General features: G+C 39.1%; 1 protein-coding gene across 3 annotated transcripts in view; it reads left to right on the forward strand.

Moving 5' to 3' along the window:
• The window catches only part of ARHGEF12 (Rho guanine nucleotide exchange factor 12), a 91,841-nt gene that overhangs the window by 3,389 nt on the left and 64,466 nt on the right, over positions 1-23,986 (forward strand). The window contains exon 1 of one of the 3 annotated variants that reach the window (XM_054291425.1): positions 23,778-23,868. The exons of the other annotated variants lie outside the window; for them this stretch is intronic. The gene's annotated coding sequence lies outside the window, so the exon portion shown is untranslated. Of the gene's footprint in view, positions 1-23,777; positions 23,869-23,986 lie in introns of those variants that run through there. 3 annotated transcript variants of the gene reach the window in all.

Consider the following 23,986-nt stretch of genomic DNA (forward strand, 5'->3'; position numbering starts at 1 on the left):
GTCAGGCCAGCTCATATCTGTGTGTGTCTGGGCTCATTCTCTCTGTGGACTAAACCTTAACCCAGCTAGTTTTGGTAGTGGTTATGCTCACATTGTGTTATCAGAACTCCCAAAGCAGGATTCTGTTATCAGAACTCCCAAAGCAGCATCGATTTCTGGTGTCTTTTTCTTCAAGTGCCTTCAGTCTGGAGGCAAGTGAGTGCCTGGGGAGTGGGGGGTATCAGGCATTAAATAAAAAAGGCAGAGCAGTTGTTAAAGGCTGCTCTGAGTTGGTGGAGGAGCTCCTGACACATGCTGCTCCCTGTCAGCTTTTGGGGGAGCACCTAAAGGATGCAGAAACACAAAAAATTATCTCCTAAAGAGCACTTGAGCCTTAAAAACACATCAGCACAGCGTTCCCCAGGAGAGCCGCGGTGCCTCGCACGGCTGCTGGGTGATCTGAGAGAGCCAAACACTGACTGAACTTCCCCTTCTTTCCCTCAGGATGTTCTTGTACTTCGTCAGCTGCTTTTCCTTCGTAGTCCTGATGCCCATTGGAGCGTATCGAACTCTTCATCTGCAGCCTTATTGCTCTGCTCCTTCATGTTTGTAAACATTTACACCCCCTTCATTTAATCCTCCCTTAGCTGGGCTGTGTTTGTGCAGAGGCCTCCTGAGGTGGCATTTATCTTTGAGGTAGACACCCCTGAGCTGCTCATCTGGCTCGACTTGATCCTCAGTGGAAGGAAATCTGCACATCCAGGGGACCTTTTATTATCCTGAAGGTGTCTAAAATCAGTCAGGTGACTGAGCTTCATCCAGCTCTGCATTTAGGTGAGGCTTCCCGAGGGAAAAAAAAAAATCTAATTTTGGCCGCTCGCTGGTGCTGGGTTGGATTTTTGTTGCTGGGTGCTGTTTTTTGGTGAGGGGACTGCAGATTTGTGAGCAGCTGAGGGGCGGCAGGGTTTATTGGAGGAGTTTTCCTGTTTCTGCTGCAGGGTGCCCGCATTCCCTGCCTCTGGAGCTCTCCTGGCCGGCTCTGGGCGTTGCTGTGTGCCGTGCATGGCCGGGTGAGATAAGGCCTTTATTCTTCCCAAGGCCACGCTGGGGCCAGGCTGGAATTCTGAGATTCAGCCATTTCCAGCCTCTGCTTGGCCACCAAAGGCCGGCCCGAGCTCGGCTGTATCCTGTTATGACACTGGAGAAACATTTGTGCGCCATTAATTTCTTTTCACTCTCGGAGTTAACTGTATTTTTCTTCCTGTCACCGTTCCAAACACACTTCAGGGTTGAGCAATGGCACGGCTGCAGGACTTGCTTTATGTTTCTTTCTGTTTATTAAAGGCCAATAAAAGAAAGGAGGCTCTTGCTTTTTTGCAGGACCTCGCTGAGGAACCGGTGGCTCTTCTCTGCAGTTGCTTGCAAATGAGTTTTATTTATAACCCTGCTGTAGTTTCTGTTGCTATGATTGGAAAACAGCAGAGGTAGAATTTACACATAATTACCCTTGAGAAGTTTTAATTGGTGATTTGCTCCTGACTTGGTATTAAAATAGACTCTAATTGTTTCTTATCTGCCTTAGATGCACTTTCCCCGTCTCTGGCTCTTTGGAAGTCCCTGTAGTAAATGGGCATTCTTGGACTGTATGGTGGGGGAAAAAAGAGTTTTGTTTCTTCCAGCAGGGTAAGAACTGCACAGAAAGTCACACCTTAGTTAGATGTCATTGTCATGCAGTTTTTAAATTAGCAGAGTTAGTAAAATCCAGTATTTATGGAAAACGGGCTGCAGCATGGCATCTAAGGATTAAAAAGAATAATAGTCTTTGAGTGGGGCTTTTCATCATTGTGCCTTGGCTGTGTTTGGAAATTAGCAGTTGACAGAGTCTGTGCATAAATTCCTGTTTTATTCTGCTGTCCTTGGGGCTGGCAGAAGAGAGGACTGTCTGGGGTGTTTGCTGCAGGCTGGGACACAAATGCTACCGCTTGATGTTGCATAGTTTATTAGGGCTTTTACCGGAGACAGGAGCTGAGGTGAGCTTGATTTTCTAGTTTTGAGTGGAGCTGTGGGCGTTGTGATTATTTGGGTGGAGGCAGGAATGATATTTCATCTGTGAGCCCAACTGTGTAATTCTCCCTGTGCACAGAACTCCTGTTAATGGCATTTTAAAATTTCAAATGGATTAGGAAAGGGACAAGGATGTTGGCTCCTTCAATTTTAGATTTTGAAAATTCTGGTCCAAATCTACAGGAATTTAGCAGCAAAAATAAAATAGACTCAGTGCTGTCCTGGCTTGAGAAGGAAAGTGCAGCTTGCCCTTGGAGTTTGTGGGTGTTCACTGGTGTGCACAGAACTCCTGTAAATGGCATTTTAACATTTCAAATGGATTAGGAAAGAGACTGAGATGTTGGCTCCTTCTATTTTAGATTTTCAAAATTCTGGTCCACATCTACAGGAATTTAGCAGCAAAAAAAAAAAAAAAAAAGAGCATTTTAACATTTCAAGTGGATGGATTAGGAAAAGGACTGAGACGTTGGCTCCTTCAATTTCAGATTTTCAAAATCCACAGGAATTTAGCAGCAAAAAAACCTGCATTTTAACATTTCAAGTGGATGGATTAGGAAAGGGACCAGGATGTTGGCTCCTTCAATTTCAGATTTTCAAAACTCTGTTCATTAACTCCTGTTAATGGCATTTTAATCAAATGGATGGATTAGGAAAGCGACCGGGATGTTGGCTCGTACAATTTTAGATTTTCAAAATTCCGCATCTAAAGGAATTTAGCAGCAAAAATAAAATAGACTCAGTGCTGTCCTGGCTTGAGAAGGAAAGTGCAGCTTGCCCTTGGAGTTTGTGGGTGTTCACTGGTGTGCACAGAACTCCTGTCAATGGCACTTTAACATTTCAAATGGATTAGGAAAGGGACTGAGATGTTGGCTCCTTCTGTTTTAGATTTTCAAAATTCTGGTCCACATCTACAGGAATTTAGCAGCAAAAAAAAAAAAAAAAAAAGAGCATTTTAACATTTCAAGTGGATGGATTAGGAAAAGGACTGAGACGTTGGCTCCTTCAATTTCAGATTTTCAAAATCCACAGGAATTTAGCAGCAAAAAAACCTGCATTTTAACATTTCAAGTGGATGGATTAGGAAAGGGACCAGGATGTTGGCTCCTTCAATTTCAGATTTTCAAAACTCTGTTCATTAACTCCTGTTAATGGCATTTTAATCAAATGGATGGATTAGGAAAGGGACCGGGATGTTGGCTCGTACAATTTTAGATTTTCAAAATTCCGCATCTAAAGGAATTTAGCAGCAAAAATAAAATAGACTCAGTGCTGTCCTGGCTTGAGAAGGAAAGTGCAGCTTGCCCTTGGAGTTTGTGGGTGTTCATTGGTGTGCACAGAACTCCTGTCAATGGCACTTTAACATTTCAAATGGATTAGGAAAGGGACTGAGATGTTGGCTCCTTCTGTTTTAGATTTTCAAAATTCTGGTCCACATCTACAGGAATTTAGCAGCAAAAAAAATGCACTTTAACATTTCAAATGGATTAGGAAAGGGACCGAAATGTTGGCTCCTTCAATTTCAGATTTTCAAAATCTACAGGAATTTAGCAGCCAAAAAAATGCACTTCAATATTTCAAATAGATGGATTAAGAAAGAGACTGAGATGTCCCATTCAATTTTAGATTTTCAAAATTCTGGTCCACATCTACAGGAATGTAGGAGCAAAAAAAAAAAGACTCAGTGCTGTCCTGGCTTGAGAAGGAAAGTGCAGCTTGCCCTCGGAGTTTGCTGGGGTCACTGGTGGGGTTTGTGGGTGTTCACTGGTGTCCTTTGACTTCCACGGCCTGTGTGGGAGGAGAGTCCCTGGGTCCTGCAGGGTGACAGCAGCGAGCACAGTCGTCCTGCTGCAAATCAAAGAGTCCTCTGTTCCCTCTCACAACTGCTCTGGACCTTGTCGTACAAGTGATGGTTTTGTGGAAGTGGTGGTTAGTGCAGAAGTGGTGTTTTGTTGTAGGAGTAGTGATTTAGGCACCGGAGATTTCAGCAATTCATCCTGAGGCTGTAGAGAGCATTGGTGAATTTGCCTGGGGAAGGTGGGACACACACCTGTACCTGTTATTTTCTATATTTCATGGCTAGACACCAGGATTCTGCTATTTTCTATATTTCATGGCTAGACACCAGGATTCTGTTATTTTCTATATTTCATGGCTAGACACCAGGATTCTGTTATTTTCTATATTTCATGGCTAGACACCAGGATTCTGCTATTTTCTATATTTCATGGCTAGACACCAGGATTCTGTTATTTTCTATATTTCATGGCTAGACACCAGGATTCTGCTATTTTCTATATTTCATGGCTAGACACCAGGATTCTGCTATTTTCTATATTTCATGGCTAGACACCAGGACTCCTGTTACTTTCCATATTTCATAGCTAGGCATCAGGATTCCTGTTATTTTCCATATTTCATTATTACAGCGACCTGATGAGGTGGCTGGGGTGAGAGAAGGATGAGAATCTTGTTTCTTGATTAGAAGGCTGGATTTATTGATATATGATATATAATACATTATAACTATACTAAAAAGAATAAGGAGAGAAGTTGCAGAGCTGCTAAGCTAAGAATAGCACAGGAAAGAATTTATAACAAAGTTCTGTGTCTTGGGAATCTTTTCTCGAGCTTGCTCCTGTGATTGGCCCTTAATTGTACACATGGAACATGAACCAATCACAGGTGCATCTTATTGCATTCTACAGCAGCTGATAACAATTGTTTACATTCTCTTTCTGGGGCTTCAGCTTCTCAGAAGATGCACAAATTTCAAAGAAAGGATTTCTATGAAAAAATGTCTGCGACATTTCATAGCTAGGCGTCAGGATTCCTGTTATTTTCTGTATTTCATGGCTAACTTCCTACCAAGAGAGATTCCTACCAACATTCCTGTTATTTTCTATATTTCATGGCTAGACACCAGGATTCCTGTTATTTTCCATATTTCATGGCTAGATTCCTACCAAGAGAGATTCCTACCAAGATTCCTGTTATTTTCTATATTTCATGGCTAGATTCCTACCAAGAGAGATTCCTACCAAGATTCCTGTTATTTTCTATATTTCATGGCTAGATTCCTACCAAGAGAGATTCCTACCAAGATTCCTGTTATTTTCTATATTTCATGGCTAGATTCCTACCAAGAGAGATTCCTACCAAGATTCCTGTTATTTTCTATATTTCATGGCTAGATTCCTACCAAGAGAGATTCCTACCAAGATTCCTGTTATTTTATATATTTCATGGCTAGATTCCTACCAAGAGAGATTCCTACCAAGATTCCTGTTATTTTCTGTATTTCATGACTCTCCACCAGGATTATTTGCTTCTTTCCTGCAGTGGGGTCTCCCAGTGAATTTATGCCTAAAAAATTTGAGTACCTTCACTGACAGCTTCTGTTTTCCCAAGAGTAGAACCATCAGGAATTTTGACATTAACTGTTGCTTTCCCATTTTTCCTGCAGTATTTGGAGCAGCATCCTTTACCTCTCGTGGTTAAAATCCTCAGCCCCACCTGGGCAGTTCTGCAGAGCGTCTCAGTGTTTGCTTTGGTCTGGAGATTGAATTCTCCACTCCTCCTCCTCCTCGAGGTGGTCCTTGGGGTCACCACGGAGACCTGTTGGCTGTGCTGCTTGGAAGATAAGCTCAGCTTCTTGCCTTGAGCCTTTATCCTCCAGGTTTCTCCCTAAAAACCTCTCCCCTCTGAAAATTAGCAGTTGGAGATTTATTAATGAATCCCATTGGTATTATCCTGGTGTTTCTAGTGGATATAGTGCTGTAAAAATGCTTCTTGTAGCATTCCAGATATTCCTCTGCCTAAGCACTCCCTCTGATATTTTATCTGCTTTGAGATAAGCAGATTTTCCTGTGTGAGAGATGTCAATAGCACTAAGAGAAAATAGATTTCAGTGCATATTTTCAGGTAGGTGATGCTATGTTCTGTGGCCCTGCTCTGGATAATTATTAGGTTTAAAGAATAAAAGTCTTAGTTCATGTCTCAGCTTGATTAAAGGAAGGGTCAGGAGCCTGGATGTTGGTAATATCTCAACATCAGAAGAGAGAGCTTAAAATAAGGAGCAGCAAGGGAATCAGTAAAATGAAAAGGGATGTAAAACGTGCAGTGTTTGATTAAGAATGCAAAAGGGATAAAATGCAAGGCAGGATACATACAAAATAGTAACAGCACGCTTAGAAAAAGACAGGAAGAAGCAACGTTTACTCGTTTTTCTTTGAAAAGAAAACATGTAAAAATAAATACATTAAAATGACAGGAAAAAACAGCGTCCTTATGTTTCAAATGTAAGCATAAGTATAAATAGTCAAAGCCAAACAAACAGTGTTCAGCCTGTGACATTCACAAATGGTCTGGATGTTTTGTTATCACCCTGCATCCTTTCCTTGAGGATTTTCAGTGTTGTGTCTGTTTGACTTCTGAGGCCCATGGGCAGGAACCCTTTCTTGCAGCCTGGTGGTAAATAAGAAACATTTCTGTTTACATTTGTTGGCAAACACTTCAATGTGATCCTCTGGGGTTATTTTAAGCTCTGTTTTGACAAGGCTGAAAGGTCTGGGCTGGGATGTTCGGTGGCAAAAGCGTTTTCATGGAATTGCTGTGGCACTGGCAAAGATCACAGAACAGGTTTCTGTACTTGGAATAATTCTCCTGTGGTGTGAGTCATTGTCCTGTCCATCCCTGGGATGCTGTCAGCTGTCCTGGCACAGGGGGGTGGTCACAAGTGGCACTGGGGCTCAGCTCTTCCAAAATGGGCAGAGAGCAGGCTTGGGTAAAAGCTGAACTGTGTGAATGAATCAGCAGGGCCTCTCTTGGTGCTACAAAGTTGAAATGTTAAAAACCTAAGGGAGAATCTCCATGTTCTGGCAGCTCTTGGTTGCTCGCAAGGGCAGAACTCAAACTGGTTTTACTCCTGAGCTCTTGCAATGTGTTTTGGAAGTTTTCAGGGATATTGGTGGGAATCTGAATCTTGTTCAGGTGCTGTTCCTTATTGAACCTGTGAGTAGCAGCACAATTGATTCTTGTATATGTGAGGAGCTGCTCCTGAATTTAATTCCAGGCAGTGAATCCTGATTTGTGCTATCTCCTGCAGCCCTGGGTGACTTCCTAAGAGGAATTCAACGCTTTTCTAGAGTGAGCTGCAGTGCTGGAGAGGGGCTGGAAAACTTTAGGTGGGACCTGGCTTGACCTGAGCAAGCATTTCCCATTGTGCAGGAAAAGCCCCACGTGTTTAATAAAGCACCAGACCGGTGTGAGACAGGCAGAGGACTGGGAGTCCACCACTCCCATAAACATACAAGCTGCAACCTGCAGGCTCACCTGAAGCATCTGATGGCTGCTTGAAAGTCTTTTTTAGCCTGTTTTGATAGTGGCTGTTGGTGCAGCTCCTTGGCAGCGCTTCAGACAAGGCGTCTCCTCCGAGCGTGGCACCGCTGCCTTTCTGCTGTGCCCACATGCAAAAAAGGGGATTCTGCTGCCAGAAAAGGGGTGGAAAACGTGGAAAGGCAGAGAATTCAAGGAGGGAAGCCATAGCGAGCCAGCAGAGAGAGGAAATAGGAAAAAGCTGCAGTGCAAGACAGGAGAGATCAATAGGAAGTGAGTGAGAGGGAGAGAAACGGTGGCAGCTGCCAGATAGGAGAGAGGTTTCCTGCCTGCCCCAGGGCCAGGAGCTGCTGCTGGAGGGCAGAAAGGTCTGAGAAGGCAGGGCTGGAGCTCAGGGTGCTGGGGAGGGCTGGGGGAACCCCTTCAGAGCCTGGGAGTGCCCCTCTGGCTCTGGGTGACAGCAGCTCCCGTGTGGCAGCGTCTGAGCTGTGTCCTGAGAATTCCTTTTTTTCTGGGAGCAATTCCTGTTCTTCTTTCAAAGCTGCTCCTCACAAGCACGAGCACAACGTTGTTTTCTGCTCTGTGTCGATAGGATTTTCATTTTTTGTTTTGTTTAATTATAATTATTATGGTGTCCTAAATGAGGCAGTGACCTCAGCCAACAGCAAGCTGCTGTTCTGGGGATTTAAAAGAGGGATTTTCCCTGCTGCTGCAGACTCTGTCCTGGCTGAGGCAGCAGCATCAGCTCTGGCAGATATCCAGGGGGAGCTGCAATAGGAGAGAATGAATTTATATCATTTATGTCGTGTGGGCTTCCTAAATGTGAGGATGGGGGGAATCCTGGTGTGCCAAGGATAAAAGAGACCTCCGGGTGCTGAGGTGCAGCCCTGCAGTTTGTTCCTGCAGCCTGTCAGGAGGCACCAGATGATGGGCTGTGGTTTGCCCTGTGGTCTGGGGAGTGGAAGTGGTTCCTGTGGGCACAGATGTGATCTGAGCACACCAACAGCCTCGGTGGCTGTGCTGGGGAAGGTGCTCAGGGATCCTGCACAGAGCCCTTTGCTCTTCTTGTGGGGTTTGCTTGGCTGGGAGGGTGTGCTGAAGGCTGGGGGGCGCCCAAAGGAGCGGCTGAGCAGGTGCTGCTCTGCCCTCAACCATCAGCAGTAAAGGAAAATAGCTTGCAATAATTCAGAAATAAAGGCAAACACCTTGCAATAATTCAGAAATAATGTAAAGGCAAACCACTTGCAATAATTCAGAAATAAAGGCAAACACCTTGCAATAATTCAGAAATAATGATCTAAAAGAGCAGAGCTCTCTAGATCATTGCTCCCTAGAAATATCTGGATTATCTATCTAGGTATCTGATCTCTAGATTTAGATACTTCAGTGCTGGGTGATTTGATATGATACTGGGAATTGGTAAATAATATTTTCCCTTTTGAGTGCAACTGAAAGCTCCAAGTTGGTCACTCACATTATGGAAACTGCTGTGAAAATGAAATAATGAGGGGGAAAAAAAGGCAAGCACATGTGTCTTGCAGTATATCTTTCTGATATCTAGATATCTTATCTCCTTTAGATACTTCATTGGTGTAAGAGTTTGATAATATTGGGAATTGGTAAATATTATTTGCCCCTTTGAGTACAGCTGAAAGCGCCAAGTTGGTCACTCACATTGTGGAAACTGCTGTGAGAATTAAATAGTGAAGGGGAAAAAGAGGCAAGCACATGTTTCTTTATCCAGATATCAGCTTTCTGATGTCTAGATATCTGATCTGTTTAGATATTTCATTGCTGGGTGATTTGGTGTAAGAGTTTGATAATACTGGGAATTGGTAAATATTATTTGCCCCTTTGAGTACAACTGGAATCCCCAAGTTTTACACTTGGGTCACTCACATTATGGAAACTGCTGTGAGAATTAAATAGTGAGGGGAAAAAAGGGGGAAAAAAAAAGGCAAGCACATGGGTCTTGCAGTATATCTTTCTGCTATCTGATATCTAGATATCTGATCTCTTCAGATACTTCATTGTAAGAGTTTGATAATACTGGGAATTGGTAAATATTATTTGTCCCTTTGAGGAAAATTGAAGGCCCCAAGTTGGTCACTCACATTATGCAAACTGCTGTGAGAATTAAATAGTGAGGGGAAAAAAGGGGGAAAAAAAAAGGCCAGCACATGTTTCTTGCAGTAGATATTTCTGATATCTGATCTCTTCAGATACTACATTTTAAGAGTTTGATAATACTGGGAATTGGTAAATATTATTTGCCCCTTTGAGGACAATTGAAGGCCCCAAGTTTTACACTTGGGTCACTCACATTATGGAAACTGCTGTGAGAATTAAATAGTGAGGGGAAAAAAGGGGAAAATAAAGGCCAGCACATGTGTCTTGCAGTCTGGAAAGCTGCAGGAATGTTGGTGCTGCCTGTAAATGCTGCAGTGCTGTTTACTTTGGATGTCACCCAGTGCAGCTTCAGCTGAGCGTGTGGCACACCAAGCCTGCCCTCCTCTCCCTTCCCTCCCAGCTCATTATCAGCTCTCACACTCAGGGACATCCCGCAGTTGGTTTTTGGTGTCTGCACCCGCTCACCCTCACCTCGGGCTCCTGGCCCTGCCCATGCAGGCACAGCCCCGGCTTTGGGGCAGGAAAAGCCTCTTGTGGTGCCAGGGCCGATGGGGGTGACAGGAGGGGACAGGCCCTGGGTGCTGCTCTGCCTCCCCCAGAAACGGAGAATTCAGTGTAGCTGGGAGGGGATGGAGAGGAAACGGCTCTGCAGCAGCTTTGGGCTGCCTGGAAAAATCGAAATCCTCTCCCTGGAATTCAGCCAGGTGAAAAGTACCTGTCCCTTCCCACTCCCTTCTTTTTATTTTTATTTTTATTTTTATTTTTATTTTTTAATTTTAAAATCTTTTTATATTTTTATATTTTATTTCTCTATTTATTTTTGCATTTCTTATTTTTTGAAATGTTAATTTCCTAATTAAGTTTATTTTGTATTTTTTAATTTTTAAAATATCTTTATATTTTTATTTTTTCTTTCTTTATTTTTTATTCTTTACGTTTCTTATTTTTTAAATATTTAATTTTTTAATTTTTTATATTTTCATTTTTAACTTTCCTTTAAGTTTCCTTTAAGTTTCCTTTAAGTTTCCTTTAAGTTTCCTTTAAGTTTCCTTTAAGTTTCCTTTAATTTTTCTTTAATTTTTCTTTAATTTTTCTTTAATTTTTCTTTAATTTTTCTTTAATTTTTCCTTTAATTTTTCCTTTAATTTTTTAATTTTATATTTCTATTTAATATTTATTTAACTATTTATATTTAATATTTATTTATTTATTTAATTTTTTATTTTAATTTTTACTTCCTAATTTTTACTTTTTAATTTTTATGCTTCACTTTCCTTTTTAATTTTTTAAACACTTTTATATTTTTACATTTTTATATTTCATGTTTAAAATCTATATCTGTTTTTACCATCATCCCAGCTCCTGGGAGGTGGCTCAGCTGAGCCTCCTCACAGGAACATCACAGCAACTCAAAAAAATCTGCTGAAAATGTTTTGCTCCATCTGTCGCTCTCCATATCCAGAGAAAATGGCTCCTTCCCATCTCCAGATTGATTTTTGGGATACTCATGGGATTTGATCAGCAAAGATCTCAAGGAACTTAAAGTTTAACCTTGAAATAAGTTGATTTTTCTGTTTTTTTAGTGGGGAATCTGGCTGTGCTCCGGCCCTGGTAATCCAGGTGCAATCCCTGGGAATATATATTATATATTTAATTTTGTGGAATATATTCCCCTCAAATAAATATTGCTGTATAGTGTCTATAGGGATTTAGGGTTTTCCTTTCTTTTATCCTTTTTGTTTAATTAAATGCCTTTTAGATCAAAACGCTTGCCTCAAAAGAGCATTTCAAAGAAAGAGAAAAATAACAAAGAACATGCAAATCATGAGGTGGGGTTTGTTGTCCTTTTTTTCTTTTAGTTAAATAAAAAAGGCAGTTTGTAATTGGTTTTGGGGATGAGCACAAAGGGACTCTGGACACTTCAAACAAGGTCTATGATATGTTTATTTAAATTGTAAATTTCCATGTGAAAATCTCTTCATCCTCTCCTCCGAGTTGCATTAGGATCCCTTCGCTGTGGCAGTAAATCAGAATAAATGTGAAATACAGCGAGGAGCCGTGTGGCAGTGAGGAGCCCTCTCAATATCTGGAATTTTAGGGAATTCTCTCTCAGCTGAGCTGAGCTTGGTGCCACATCCCTGGATCTGTTCCCCAATTCCATGAACGTGTGGCAGCGAGGAGCCCCCTCAGGTATCTGGGATTTCGGGGAATTCTCTCTCAGCTGAGCTTGGTGCCACATCCCTGGATCTGTTCCCCAATTCCATGAACGTGTGGCAGCAAGGAGCCCCCTCAGGTATCTGGGATTTCGGGGAATTCTCTCTCAGCTGAGCTGAGCTTGGTGCCACATCCCTGGATCTGTTCCCCATTCCATGGAAATGTGCAGCAGGAAATGCCCAGCAGAAATGAATTTTGTGTAGCTCAGGAGCTGCCTGGGCTCTCCCCCTCTCTCATCACGTGGAGATGTTTGCTTTAGATTAAAACCCTGCTCTGGCATCCTGGTGCTTTCCCTGCTGCAGCAAATGCCTTGGGAGGAGTGATCTCGGTGAGCTGAGAGAAAAGTGCATTTCCCTTGGCTTTAATGCCCTCAGCACTGGCATTCTGCTGCTGAGCAGGGCTGAATTCAACATTTACAGCTTTGTGGGGTTTTCAGAGACCCCAGATGAAGGCAGGAATGATGAATCTGGCCCCATGTTCTCAGAAGGTTCATTTATTATTTTATGATACTATATGATATAATTTATATATATAGATTATATCATATAGTATATTAAACTATACTATATTAATATACTAATATATATATTATATATATATATAAAATATCTCTCTCTATTTATATATTATATAATATGGTATATTAAACTATTAATATACTAATATATATATTATATATATATAAAATCTCTCTATATATATTATATAATATAGTATATTAAACTAGACTATACTAATATACTAATATATATATTATATATATATAAAATCTATATATATATATTATGTAATATAGTATATTAAACTAGACTATACTAATATACTAATATATATATTATATATATAAAATCTCTCTATATATATTATATAATATAGTATATTAAACTACACTATACTAATATACTAATATATATCTATATAATATATATATAGATTACATAATATAGTATATTAAACTAGACTATACTAATATACTAATATATATATAAAATATATATATATATTATATAATATAGTATATTAAACTACACTATACTAAACTATACTAAAGAATACAGAAGGGTTTCAAACAGAAGGCTAAAAAGATAATAATGAAAACTCGTGACTCTTTTCAGAGTCTGACACAGCTTGGCCCCAATTGGCCATGAAATAAAAACAATTCACATGAAACCAATGAAACGATCACCTGTCAGTAAACAGTGCCCAAACTACATTCTAAAGCAGCAAAACATAGAAGAAGCAAATCAGATAATTATTATTTTCATTTTTCTCTGAAGCTTCTCAGCTTCCCAGGAGAAGATCCTGGACAAAAAGATTTTTGGACCATCTCAGTTCCTTAAGCTCAGCTGCTGGTTCTGGTGCTAACACAACATTTTGTTCATCCTGTGAGATGTGGACAGCTGATGGGTGATGAATGTGTCTGGTTGATACAGAAATTGGAATTTGAGGGTTGTTTGGGCATTTAGAGTTTGCCAGGACAGCAAACAGGGAGAGAGTTGTGGTTTCAGGCATGGGTGACTGATCTAGCTGCTAACAGCCATCAAAATTCAGCTTTCTTTAGCTAAAACACAAATTATAACACTTTATGTTGTCTATTTGATGGCTAATTCAACTTTCTGTAGGTGAGCTGAGTGCATGATCTGCTAAAACAGAAATTATAACACTAAATGTTATCTATTTGATAGATCATTCAACTTTCTGTAGTTGACCTGTGTGCATGCTCTGTTAAAACAGAAATTATAACACTTTATGTTATCTATTCGATGGATAATTCAACTTTCTGTAGGTGAGCTGTGCGCATGCTCTGCAAAAATAAATTACAACACTTCATTTTATCTATTTGATGGTCAAATGTTTCCTGCAAAGCAGGCACTGGGTTAAAATTTCCCTGATTTCTGCCCTGCTGAGGAGCAGGAAGCGCCTCATATCCAGCACAGTACAAATATATGATGAGTAAATAATAAAAAATCCAGGTGAATCAGCTGCTGGAGGAGGGGCAGCGAGCCCTGTGAATGTTCCTGCTGTGGAATCTCAAACCAGGGGCAGATGCAGGAGTTAAACAATAAAATTGGAGTTAAACAATAAAACTTCCTGGCAAGGTTTGAAACCTTCCTGTCCTCCCCGTGTGTGCTGGGCTTTAGGGGAAGGGGAGATGGAGAGCCCTGGAAAAGGCTGTGGTTATCCTAATATTGAAGAGTCAGAAATAAAGTGAATTTTGGGGGACATAAATTGATGTTTGGCTCATTAACGGTACCTGGAAACACTGGAAAATCTAAATTTGTGCGTTCTGTTTCACACCGAAGCAGTGAGAAAATAAAAGTATGTTTTAATGCATTAAAAAATGGATTTATTCCTTTCCAGGGCTGTGAGTACAGGTATTGCCAAATTGCATTTTTACTTGGGTTTTTCTCCCTGCTTTCGGAATTTGGGTTTGTAAAGCTGCAGGTGTGGGATGGAATAATGATAAAACCAGCCCTGACTTGTTCTGGGGTCAACATTTTGATGTTTGATGCTGTCCTTGAGTCCGTTGATGTTTTGTACTGTAAAACTGGGCTGGGATGAAATTTATGGTGAATGAAAAAGGGACTTGCAGAATTCTTTGGAAAGAATAAATGAAGTTCTGCCCCTCCCTCCCTGCTCCTTGACAAATAGTGAGCAGTTCATGGAGTTTTATAGGCCTGGAAGTATTTATTGCTGACAATTCCCAGCCCTGGAGTGAAGCAGAACAAGGTATTGAGTGCTAAATCCATGGAGCTGGTGCTGTGTTTTTTCTCTCTCTCTGAATTGTGACACAGATTTAACAACTCTGGTCACTTTGCTGTGAATGAAATGGATTTTGCCTTAGCAAATGGAGTTTCCCAGCTCTCACTGCTCTCTTTTCAAATTGTCAGCTATAGAATAATTACTTTTTTCTAATTTTATGCTGTTCTGGCATGGACTCAAGTTTGCATTTAGTGGCTGGCATAAATATTACATTTTAGAGCAGCTTTGGGGGGGGGCTTTTGTTTTTTTGGTCAGACTTACTGGAATTGGTTGAACTTAATTCAATGACAGGATAAGCAAAAATTTGTTTAGATAGGCTGTTCTGAAATGTTTAATGCCTTCCAAAATTGTTCATGGTAAAAGATCAAGGAAGGAAACTCGGTGACCTTTTCAATGCAGCTCCATAGAACTCATTTTCCTATGAGCCCAGACAATGAAACTGAAACAGGGTTCTCTTTCATAAAGGATCTTTCATGTTTTGCTTGTGCAGATTTATTTTTTTTTAATCGCAGATTTAGCAGACTTCACAGCTGTCTTTTAATCAGTTTCCATATTTGTACCAGAACTTTCTTATTTTAATTACTGTCTGTAGGAACCATTCAGCTGCTTGTTGGGTGACACAGTCGAAAATGATAATTTTCTGTAATTCTTTTCTTGGCTTAGATCACTCCCGTAATATCTATTAGCAGCAAATGCTCGGAGTTAAGATTTTGTGCTGAAAGTCGGAATGATTCAGTGTGGGGGGTTTTTTTTTAGAGCTGATTTTAAAGCAGTTTCTCCCCTGTGTAAATCACTTTTGGTTTTTCCTTTGTGGGTAATACTTCTGCGTGGGATTTAATCTTTTATATCTTTTATGCCAGATTTAATTTGAATTTTCCCTGGCATGGTGCAGATGCTGCACTCAGGTTTCACTCACTTACAGCCCATGATTGTAATTGAAAAATTGAGGATTTTTCTTAAGGCATTCTTATCTCCATCCTAAAAACATTTGCTTACCTCATATATAATATATAGTATATAGTATATAGTATGGTATATTATATACTCATATACTATGCATATAGTATATTATATACTTATATATATTATATACCTCATATATAATATATAATATATAGTGTATATAGTATATTATATTATATATTATATACTATACATTATATACTATACATTATATACTATACATTATATACTATATATAGTATATAATATATACTATATAATATATACTATATAATATATAATATAAGTATAAAAATATACAATATAGAAAATATATCATATAGAATATATTATATTCATATTGTATATATTCATGTATATAATATTATGCATTTATATTTAAAATTTCACATTTTATATAAAAGTGTATCCTTTATAATATAAAAGTATATAGCAAAATAGTTGAAAAATATAGCAAAATAGTTGAAAAATATAGCAAAATAGTTGAATAGTATATAGCAAAATAGTTGAAAAATATAGCAAAATAGTTGAATAGTATATAGCAAAATAGTTGAAAAATATTGAAAGTTTGCAGGAACTCTGGCCTGTGCATTGCCTCCCCAAAGAAGTTGAATGTGCCAGGTATCTGTGATATTTTCTGTGCATCCCAAGGTGTCACTTCTTTTTAAAAAAGGAGTTCTGGTGCTGATGTAAGGCTGATCTGAGCAGCATTCCCACTTCAATTGTCCATCTCCTCCTTTCCTGCAAAAACAATTTCCTGTTTCTGTAGCTCAGTTTTTTGTTTTCCCAGCTAAGTTCCAGTAATTGAAGGAGCTGAGGTAGTGAAGGGTTGGTCTGTGTGGAGCAGTGGGTTTGGAAAATGAGGATTTTATCTGCTCTAAGCTGTCTCCTCTGACTTGCAGAAATCCCCGAGAGGAATCTGCTGTGTCTTTAACTTCCACTGCCTCCTATGTAACGTAGTTGGGATACTCACATCAAAAATTAACTCATTTCTTCACCAGGTTGTCTCCTGCTCTCCATAAAAAAAACCCAGAGAAAAAAAATTTCATAGTCCTTTGCTGCTTGTAGAGCAATAAAAGTTTTTGAGACAACACACAGAGTCTTTTTTTTTGATGGAGAAAAGAAAAATTTAAATTCCTCACGCCTGAATAAAGTGGAGTTCTGTGCCTCTAACACCTTTATGGCTTTTTGTGGGATGTGCTGACAGAGCAGGGCGGGGTTTTTGTGCTTGAAAAGACTCAGGTGTTTCTCAGCTGTGTCTGAGAAAGGTGGAGGTCATGGGGTGGACTCTGAGTCCTTGCTGAAATATGTCAGATTTCTTAATTTCTTACATTTCTTCTTGCCTGTGCTTTTATATTTACATATTCTCTCTCAAAAAAAAAAAAAAAAATCCATAGCAGTCTTCTGCTAGTTCCTGTTTATTTAGGATGTGTGGGTTGGACTTTGTTCCTTGATATAAAAGAGGAGAAATGAACATTCTGAGCTCAAAAAAAAAGGAGAAAATGAGGGTCAGGGCTAATGTAAAGCTTTGTGGAGTATTTGGATATTCTGATGGGGGAACAGGGCAACCATTCTCTTTCTGATAATTTTGGGGGCTTATAAAATGTATTGGAAAGTTTTTTATTTATTGATGTGATGTGTTACAAAGAAATGTTAGGGATTCAGTGCTAATGTAAAGCTTTGTGGAGAATTTGGATATTCTGATGGTGGAACTGGGCAGCCATTCTCTCACTGGTGATTTTTGGGGCTAATACAGTGTTAGAAAGTTTTTTATTTATTGATGTGATGTGTGGGATTCAGTGCTAATATAAAGCTCTGTGGAGTATTTGGATATTCTGATGGGGGAACAGGGCAACCATTCTCTTTCTGATAATTTTGGGGGCTTATAAAATGTATTGGAAAGTTTTTTTTATTTATTGATGTGATGTGTTACAAAAAAATGTTAGGGATTCAGTGCTAATGTAAAGCTCTGTGGAGTATTTGGATATTCTGATGGGGGAACAGGGCAGCCATTCTCTTTCTGATAATTTTTGGGGCTAAAAAAAAGTGTTGGAAAGTTTTTTATTTATTGATGTGATGTGTGGGATTCAGTGCTCATATAAAGATCTGTGGAGTATTTGCATATTCTGATGGGGGAACTGGGCAGCCATTCTCTTTCTGATAATTTTTGGGGCTAATAAAATATATTGGCAAGCTTTTATTTATTGATGTGATGCGTTATAATATTAGGGATTCGCTGCTTAAAAATGCCAGTGTCCATCTCTCCCATATCCTCGTGGTGCCTGTATGGAATTCTTTGTCAATAACAGATTATTTTCATCCATATAATTGAATGAATGAATTCAATTGAATTTCCCAACAATTCTGAGTGAGGTTTGGCCTCTCTGAGCTGCAAATGCCACATGATGGAATCCCAGCCTGGGGTGGGATTGGAGGGAACCTTAAAGGTGATTTTGTCCCATGGGCAGGGACACCTTGCAAGGCAGGGACACCTTGCACTATCCCAGACTGGCCTTGGACACTTCCAGGGGCAGTTCCCACATCCCAAACAGGATCCTGAGAGTTTGGGGAGCTGGAGCTGAGGATTTCCTGGCAGGGCTGCCCCAGCCCTGCAGGATGGGGATGCTGGATCCTCCTGGATCCTCCTGGATCCTTTCCCCAGGGGTGGGGACTCCGTTCCTTGGGGAGCGCTCGCCTCCCGCCCTGTGCAGCTCTGGGAAGTTCTGCTTTCCCCAGGCCTGCTCCTTGCTGGGGGAAAGGTCTGGAAATTCTGTGTAAATATTTACCAAAGGCCAGCCTGGCCAGCACGGAGCTGGGATTGAACGAGTGGAGGAGCTTTGCAAAGAGGAGAGAATTCCTTAATCAATACGAAATATTGCGGACCAAAATTGCTGTTCCTTGCAAAGAGGATGGAGCACAGAGATTGGAAAGTTTTGGGATATTGAGGCTTGGAAATGTTTTAGAAGCGCTTAATTTTCAATATTTTATTATTATTTATTCTAAATAGGCATAGACAGCTCTCTAAATAGATTTGTTACCATAGCCCAGCCTGAGCTGCACAGAGCTGGGATTGAACGAGTGGAGGAGCTTTGCAAAGAGGAGAGAATTCCTTAATCAATACAAAATCTTGGGGATCAAAATTGCTGTTCCTTGCACAGAGATTGCAGAATTCTGGGATATTGAGTATTGGACATGTTTTAGAAGCACTTAATTGTCATTATTTTATTATTATTTATTCTAAATAGGCATAGACAGCTCTCTAAATAGGTTTGTTGCCATAGCCCAGCCTGAGCTGCACAGAGCTGGGATTGAACGAGTGGAGGAGCTTTGCAAAGAGGAGAGAATTCCTTAATCAATACAAAATATTTGGGATCAAAATTGCTGTTCCTTGCACAGAGATGGAAAAGTTTTGGGATATTGAGGCTTGGAAATGTTTTAGAAGCACTTAATTTTCATTATTTTTATTATTCTTTAAATAGGCAAAGACAACTCTCTAAATAGGTTTGTTACCATAGCCCAGCCTGAGCTGCACAGAGCTGGGATTGAATGAGTGGAGGAGCTTTGCAAAGAGGAGAGAATTCCAGAATTCCTTAATTAATACAAAATATTGGGGTTCAAAATTGCTGTTCCTTGTAAAGAGGATGGAGCACAGAGATTGCAGAATTCTGGGATATTCAGGCTTGGAACTTGTGTGATGTTTTAGAAGCACTAATTTTCAATATTTTATTATTATTTATTCTAAGTAGGCATAGACAGCTCTCTAAATAGGGTTATTACCATGTCCCAGCCTGAGCAGCACAGAGCTGCGATTGAATGAGTGGAGGAGCTTTGCAAGGAGGAGAGAATTCCGTAATAAATACAGAATATTTGGGACCAGAATTGCTCTTCCTTGTAAAAAGAGATGGAGCACAGAGATTGCAGAATTCTGGGATATTCAGGCTTGGAAATGTTTTAGAAGCACTTAATTTTCATTATTTTATTAATATTTATTCTAAATAGGCATAGACAGCTCTCTAAATAAGGTTATTACCATATCCCAGCCTGGCCAGCACAGAGCTGCGATTGAATGAGTGGAGGAGATTTGCAAAGAGGAGAGAATTCCTTAATCAATATAAATATTTCTTTAATCAATATAAACATATAATCAATAATCCATATTGGGGACCAGAATTGCTGTTCCTTGTAAAGAAGGATGGAGCACAGAGATTGGAAAATTTGGGGATATTGAGGCTTGGAACTTGTGTCATGCTTTAGAAACACTTAATTTTCATTACTTTTATTATTCTTTAAATAGGCAAAGACAACTCTAAATCACTACTTATTCCTACTCCACCTTCCCCATGTTCTTAGGAGAGATTTCTTTTATAATTATGTATTTTTTCCCATATTTTTCCTTATCTTCCTTCCCTGCTGTCGTCCAGCACTGTAGAAATCCCCGTGGATTTAAAACACTGATATTCCATTTCCAGTCCTCGCCATTTCTTGGCTATCTCTTAATTTCTCCTAAAAAACCTGATTGCATCAGACTTTTTTTGCTTTTTATGGTCATTTTTTTTTCCCCTCCTCCAAATTGTTTTCTTATTATGTCCTGTGACTGAGCGTGCTGAGGGAAGGAAATCTGGGAAATCAGAGTAGGAAGCAAGATAGAAGCTTCCATTCCTGATTTTTTCTTGTTTTTCCACTGTTTCCTGGCAGCTGTGTGGCTTTGCACTTGAAAGGGACGTATTGTGTTGCTTTCTCCCAAAAGCTGTTGATAAAATAGAAATAAAAATTAATCCTCTAATTTTTTAGAGTCAAAAAATTACACAGTCATGTAAGGCAACACAAGTCTTACATGACTGTGCCCTAAAGTCCGTTTTTTAAGATATTAAATGTTTTTCCTGATGGACTGAAATTTCATTTGGATTCTTCAAAGTCTGTTTGACTTCTTTGTAAAAAAGAGGAGCTGCAATATCCATTTCTGACCCTTTTAAACTTGTTTTATGGTACAAATGCATTGATTTTCCCAAGTGCTCACGCCAGCAACAGAATTGTTGTGTTTGAGGGAATTGAAAATGTCCCTTGTGAGTTAAAAGCCTTGAAAAATATTCCTTTTGTATTCCTGGTTCCTCCTCGCTGACTTTAATGGCTTCAAGTTAAAGATTTTGCATGAAAATTTAAAATGGATGAATTTGAGGGTTTTTTTGCAAGGATATATATATATATATATATAAAACAGAAACATAAATAAAGACATAAATATGTAAAAGACATAAAGATAAAATATATAAAATAATACATAATGCTCTATAATGTTTATGTATTTTTATGATTGTAAAGCAACCTGCAACCTTAAATTGGTGGTAAGGGTAAACTGAGGCAGGCAGCTGGGAAATGTGAATTTGCTCTGTGCAGTGAAGGAAATAGGAAATATCAATGTTTTAATCAAAATATCCTTTAGTAAATTAAGGTTTATTGGTCTGTCAGATTGTCCCATCTGTGTTTCACTTGATGATGAGGAGCATTAGGGAGAAAAATGTGGAAATGTTGGATTTTTAGACTGTAACCCAAGTTTAAAAATACTTCTGTTTTGACACCCTCAGCAGAGGCTGTTTGGTGCATGTGATTCTCACTCAGGCATGAATAACAAACTGGGATTTTCAGCCCCTTTTCCCTGGTTTCATTAACTCTGTGATTCCACAGAGGTTAAAAACCCCAATATTGATCATTTTTCCCTTCCCCAGGATTGTGAATATTCCTGTGAGGATCTGAGCTGATCCTGGCCTGGCCTTTCTCCTTCCCTCTGGTTCCCATTTTCTTCTGGACAGCTGACATTTTCTGATTCGTGAAATTCCTAGAAAATTGAGGAGCTGGGCAAACGTTTCAAAATAGGAACCAATGAGACGGAGGCCTCTGCTATTTCAAAAATGATAATGCACGCCACTGGCAAAGGGAGAAGCATGGAAAATACAAGTTCTGGCTGGGAAATGATTGCATGGAGCAGGGAGATGGAAGGGCAGGAGCTGATTTCTTTGGCTTCCTGTCTTTTGGGTAATTGCAGCCTTGCTGAAGTTGTGGCTTGGAGATGGTGTTTGGTACCAGCATCCTTTGGACAGGCTAAAAAGTTTGGTCATGAGAACTGAGGAGATCTAAAAAGAAAATGATCTGAAAAGAAAATAATCTGAGAAGAAAATGATCTAAAAAGAAAATGATCTAAAAAGAAGATAACTCTTATTAATATATTAAAGTGGTTTGCATCAGTTTCATTTTGTAATTTGGGGAAGGGGAAAAAAAAAAAGCAGAATTTCATGAGGAGGACAGTAATTCGAATCGACTCACCAGAAATGAGTTTGGTGGAGTTCTCTGGGGTTTATGGCAAGGACTAAAATAGAGCTCTTGGTTTTGCCCTGCTCAGGCTGTACGTGGCACTTTGGCTGGTTAATGCAGAGCTGGAGCCCGGGGCGAGCTCGGCCCTGGGAAGATTTACATTAATCAAACACAAACAGACAGTGTAGCGTGAAGAAATTTCTGTCCCGCCAGCACCGCTCCCAAACTTCATCAGCTTATTGGGGCAGAAAAAGCAAACAGCCCCTTCGCCCTGCAGCCCTTCCCCGGGGCTGCACCGCTCCAAAAAACCCCAGAGCCCCCCTGGCCTGAGCTCTGGGTTTGCCTCTGTGCCCGGCAGAGAGGGGCACTCTGTGTTTGCACGTAGGGAGGAATGATGGACCTGACCCCCTGTTCTTAGAAGGCTAATTTGTTATTTTATGATTCATAATATATTAAAGAATACTGTACTAGACTATACTAAAGGCTACTGGAAGGATGCAGACAGAAGGCTGAAAGATATGAACGAAAAACTTGTGGATTTCTAGAGCCTCGACACAGCTTGGTTGTGATTGGCTGATAAGTCAAAACAATTTACTCTATGACTAGTGTTAGATATGAATATCTATAATGTTATATATTATTTATATTTACAATTTCATATTTATCAATTCACATTTTATATACAATTATATATACATATATAATATCTATTTATACTCTATATGTAATAGACTATTGCATAGTCTATATATAATATTTATTTATATGTATTTTATATAGTATATATTTACAGATATATTTAATATATATATATATATATATATATATATATGCACACATTTATATGCATGCATATAGATGCACACAAAACAAACATATCCAAAAATATAGAAATATAGATAAATATTTTTCAGCCCCCAGGACAGCTGGAAATGCTGAATTTTGCTGTCTCAGCTCTCTCTCTGTGCTCTGGGCTGCCCTTGCTGCTGCTGCCTGTGAAGAGGTGGGACAGGAGAGGGTTAGGTTAAATATTAATTAGAAATATTAAATAGCAATATATAAAATACATAAAAATATATTTTAATGTATATAAAATGCCTATATATATAATTATATATAATAAATATATAAAATATATTAAATAGGCAATATAAAATATATTTATGTTGTATATATTTATATACCTTATAAATATATAATATTTGCATGATATATACTTGTATATATATTATGTTTATATATATTATATGTACATATTATGTGTACATATTATGTTTGTTTTACATATACATGTGTATATAATAATTATATATTGTATTTATATAATATATATTTATATACATTATAAATATATAATAATTACATAATATATACTTCTATATATATAATGTTTATATATTATATGTACATATTATGTTTGTATTATATATGCATATATGTGTATATAATAATTATATTGTATATACACGTGTATACACATGTATACACATACATGCACATATGCACATGCACATATGCACATGCATATACACATATACATACACATATATACATACACATATATACATACGCATATATACAGACATGTATATATACATACATATATACACATATATATACATATATGTATATATGTGTGTATATATATGTATATATGTATGTGTATATATATGTATGTATATATGTGTATGTGTGTATATATGTGTATATACTATATAATTATTACATATAATATATATGTATCTATAGTACATACATAATACATACGCATATACATGTATATATGATACATATATATATAAAATATACATTTATATGCACACATATAGATGCTCACAAAAAGCCAACCGATCCCCACATATGGCAATAGAGATAAATATTTCCCAGCCGTGCTGCGGTGCCCACGAGCAGCCCCGGCTGGGCGGAGGAGGTGGGACACGAGAGGAGGGGTTTGCTGCCTCCCCCCGTGGTCCGTGAGCGATCCGCGGCTTCCTCCCCAGGATCCCGAGCCCGGCAGCCCCGGGAGCTCCGGCACGGGAGGATTTGGGATCGGAGCCGAGCCCGCCGTGGCCCTTGGGGATGTGCCCGCTCAGCTGCCTCGGGCGTGTGGAACAGGTAACGCTGAGCCTTTGTTCCCATTCCCCGAGCCGGGAGTACCTGCCTTGGGTGCAGAGCAGAGCAAAAGGAATTTTCCTTTAATTTCTACTGGGAGGGGAGGTTTGTCTCTTTTTAT

This window comes from Melozone crissalis, unplaced genomic scaffold, assembly GCF_028551555.1.
Source record: "Melozone crissalis strain CALT ecotype California unplaced genomic scaffold, PUWL_Pcris_2 ptg000092l_1, whole genome shotgun sequence".
Taxonomy (NCBI): Eukaryota; Metazoa; Chordata; class Aves; order Passeriformes; family Passerellidae; genus Melozone; species Melozone crissalis.